This window comes from Triticum dicoccoides, chromosome 1B (assembly GCF_002162155.2).
Source record: "Triticum dicoccoides isolate Atlit2015 ecotype Zavitan chromosome 1B, WEW_v2.0, whole genome shotgun sequence".
NCBI classification, from domain to species: domain Eukaryota; kingdom Viridiplantae; phylum Streptophyta; class Magnoliopsida; order Poales; family Poaceae; genus Triticum; species Triticum dicoccoides.
In genome coordinates this window covers 340849709-340854199 of record NC_041381.1, presented here as the reverse complement: position 1 = coordinate 340854199, position 4491 = coordinate 340849709, and positions in this window count along the sequence as shown.

Here is a 4491-nt window from a genome sequence, read left to right as displayed (position 1 = left end):
TTATTTTCATTGAACTTCTTGTTATTTTATTTTTGAACTTCTTGTTTCCATTATTTAATAACGAGGAAAATATAAGTTTTCTATAATCATTGAACTTCTCCGTCTTTTTAATATGGACATCCTGGTTTTGTTTTCTTAATCTTTTTTGTGAAATTTTGAAGCGCTCTATTTTTTAAAGTTGAACTTCTTGCTATTTTATTTTTGAACTTCTTGTTTCCATTCTTTAATAACAAGGAAAATATGAGTTTTCTATGATCATCGAACTTCTCCATCTTTTAAATATGGAAGCGCTCTATTTTTAAAAAGTTGAACTTGTTGTTATCATGCGTTCTGCCTTTATCGCGAAATGAATTCTTCAAAAATGTGCCGCGTGAAGAACTTGAACTTCTCGGCATGTTTACCTGAACTTCACTCTGTTTTTCACGTGTTTTCTTTTGCTCGTAGATCTTCATCTACTCAACGGAATCGAGCAAGTGATATCCAGATGGAAAGGTGTTGTAAACACGTAACTTTCCCGTGTTGATCATTTTTTCATACTCGCGACGGTTTTAAAAGTTTTTCATCTGAAATTCATTCATTGTAGTAGTTGAATTTCCTCCTATTTACACGTTGAACTTCTGTGACGTATTTTCGTTTATAATTTTTCTCATCCATTCGTTAGTGTTATACAAATGATATTCCTTTTGTACAAACCCTTGTCACAATAAAATTTTTTTACTTTCTCCAATCGATGACTTGAACTTATAACAACAAAAAAATTGGACCTTGCCTTTTAATTCAGTTTTCTCATATTAAACACACACCATGTAGTACATGAACTTTTTCCATTTTTATAATTTTTCTCATATTAAACACTCATACAAACTGAGCATGTAAATCCAAGGTTTTTATAATCTTTGAACTTCTCCACATTTTAATATTAAACTTTTTAGTTAAAAATGATTTTTATGTAAACATGGTACATTTTAAAAAAAATTGAACTTCATACTTTAATTTAGCATAAAAACAAGAAAAAATTGAGCTTTTCGTATACATCTAAATACTCCATTTTTAATTTGAAACTCTTGATTTTCTTTTTAAAATCAAATTTCTCTAATTTTTTTAAAATGTTGAAAACAACTCTACCCTTTAGCAACAAAAAATTGATTTTTTATAGACATCAAACCACTCTCTTTTTTCAATTTTTGGACCTCTTTGTGTATTTCTAGAAATGGGAAATTTTGGAGTTTTTTTAGTAAATGTTGAACTTCTTCGTTATTTTGAAATGAACTTCTTTGTTTATTTGTTAGTAACTAAAAAAAAGGAGTTTTGTAAGAAATATCGAACTGCTCCATTTTTTGAAATTGAACTTATTGGTTTATTATTTATAATGAGGAAAATTTGGGTTTTTTCATATACATCGAACTATTCTATTTTTCAAAATTGAGTTTCTTGGTTTTTTCAATTTGGACTTCTTGATGTTATTCATTTTTTATGGAAAAAATCCTAGTTTTGTAATAAACATCGTAAAACTTCTTGGTTAGTTCGAACTGAACTTCTTGGTTTATTCGTTAGTAACAGGAAAAAATCAAGTTGTTGTAATGAAAATTGAACTGCTCCATTTTTTGAAATTGAACTTCTTGGTTTATTATTTAGGAACGAGGAAAATCTATGTTTTTCATGTACATTCAACTATTTTTTTTAAATTGAAGATCTTCGTTTTTTCAATTTGGACTTCTTACTGTTATTCATTAGTAACGACTAAAGTGTTAGTTATGCAAAAAAACATCGAACCATCAAACTATTTAAATTTGAACTTCTAAGGATTTTTAGAAAACAAGAAAATTTTGTGTTATAATTTTTTTGAGCTGCTCTTTTTTTAACTTGACCTTCTTGGTATCTAACGTTGAACTTCTCCATTATTTAAGTTTGGACCTTTAGTTTTTTCGTAGAAACAGGAAAAATCCATTTTCTCTACAAGCACAAGAACAAATAGTTGAACATCAAATCACGACAAAGCAATATTATCTTTTTTGGGGCATAAACATGAGCAATTTTGATGTACACGAGCTGGCTACAAAATCTAAAATTCTCTTCAGTTCATGTGTGGTAGCACGCATGTGCACTCGTACTTTTTTTTGCATGGATGCACTCGTACATGCATGCACCCAACACACACCACTCAGCATAGTGCACGCACACACCACTCACGCGACACACCAGCAGAACGCATGCACCCAGCGACAATAAGCGTCAACGTCACGGTTGAGTACATTGGCTCTCGTGGGAGAAGATGTGTGCCCCTAAGCGGGAGGGCGGCTTGGGGTTCCGTGACCCGCAAGCCTTCAACCAGGCCCTGCTTGCCAAGCAAGCATGGCGTCTCTTAACTTCACAGGCATCGCTGGTTGCTCGTGTTTTGAAGGCTAGGTATTTCCAGGACTCCTCCATCCTTGCTGCCACTTGCCCCTCAAATGCTTCATACACCTTTCGTAGCATCTTACATGGAAGGGATTTGCTGCGGGAGGGGCTTGTTTGGAGGATTGGTGATGGGTCTAGTGTCAACATACATCACAAAAATTGGATCCCGAGGAACGGGTGCCTGCGACCACTGGGTCAACAGTATCTCCATGGAGTTACAAGAGTTGCTGATCTGTTAACTGAGGATGGTACGGACTGGAATGTTGCGAGGGTGGATGAGATGTTCTCGCCCTCGGATGCCGCTGATATTAAGCAAATCGCTGTGGGTGGACCGGGCACAGAGGATTTTTTGGCTTGGAATTTCACAAAAAATGGCGCGTTCAGTGTTTGTTCAGCCTTTCATTTGAGGATGTCTATGGACCGAAGGAGGTTAGGACAGCCAGCCTCGTCGTCCTCTGTTAAGAAGCACAAAGCGTTTCTCGCCCTTTGGGACACCAATGCTCCGGGGATGGTAAAAGTTCACTATTGGCATCTCCTTCAGAACGGTCTTGCTGTGGGTTCGGAGCTTCACCATCGGCGCATCATAGGGGGCGTGTTCTGCCCAGCCTGTGGAAGGGAGGAGACCATCCAGCATCGGTTTTGGTGTTGCCCCCATTCCCGCCTGTTCCGGAGGCTGCTTCAAAGTGATTCGGGGTGTGCTATGGCCTCTCCCCCGGTTGGTGTGGAGTCGCACAGGGACCTACACCGATGGCTTCTCGACTGGCTCACTGGAGCTAAGGATGAAGAGCGTGAGCTGGTTATGCATGTGGTCTATGGCCTATGGTCGGCGTGGAATGAGGCTCGTGATGGAAAGAAGATTGCGGCGGCACATGAAATAATGACAGGGGTTCTGCATCATGTCCGGGAGTGGCGTGGCATTCATCAATAGCGGCATCAGATTCCAGCTGAAAGGCCTCACCAAAGGTGGGAAGTGCCAGATGTGGGGTGGATCAAGATCAATTCGGATGGCGCTGTCTCAAAAGCTGGAGGCTGTGGTGGTGAGGGTGCTGTGCTGCGTGATCATAGTGCAATTTTCATTGCTGGCAGCTGCTATCACTTCCCTAACATCTCTGATCCTGAGGCCACTAAAATTCTAGCTTGTAGGAAGGCGCTGAGTATGGCGCTGGAGATGAACTTGGGTAGAGTACACATCGAGCTGGACTGGTTATCTGCTGTGCAAAGGATCAACCGAGCGCAGCAGGACCTGTCTGTCTTTGGCCCATGAATCAGCGAGATCAAGACGATGCTGGCCTTGTGTCTTGAGTTTAAAGTATCTTGGGTTTGTAGGAATGCCAACGTAGCTGCTCATAAGCTAGCGCGTTGTAACATCCCAAATTTCCAATTTGGCATGTTATACATAGATCCTCCATGCATACCATATTTTATTGCTTTTTTGTTTGCAATCCTCGAAATCCTAAGCAACTCAAGGACCCTCGGAGAGAGTTGGGGATTTTCTGATTTTCATATTTGAGTTTTATCAAATAATGAAGACGAGGATTTTGATTTTGATTATTTTTCTCTTCGAAAAAATATTTCATCTCAAATAAATAAATGAGGGGAGATAATATGACTTCTCCAAAATAATTGAAATATCGGAGGAAAAATGTTAAAATCATGATTTGGTTTTTATTTGATTTTATTCGGAATTTTAATTGCCCTAGAAAAATTTGCATGTTTTAAAAAGTTGTATTTTAGGGGCCAAGAAAAGTTCATCTCGTTCTAAATATTCCATTTAGACGGAGAAAACTTGTTTTGGAATTTTTAGATTTTTATTTATTTTCCTAGGATTTTTCTAAGTCGGCGGAACGTTTAAAAAAAGGAACCCGCGCCCGACCGGGCCAAGGGCCCAGCCAGGCTGGCCCGCCTCGCCGCCGCCTCCCCGCGCGCCCTGCTGTGCGCCGCACGGACACCGAGGGGAGACCAAGCCAGACTCCTCCTCGGGCGCCCCCTTCCCAAAGCCGGAGCCGCCCCTCCCTTAAATACCGCCGCCCCGCCGCCCTCACCACCACCCGCCACCACCGCCGCCGCCTCCCGCACGCCGACAGCGCCCGAGCC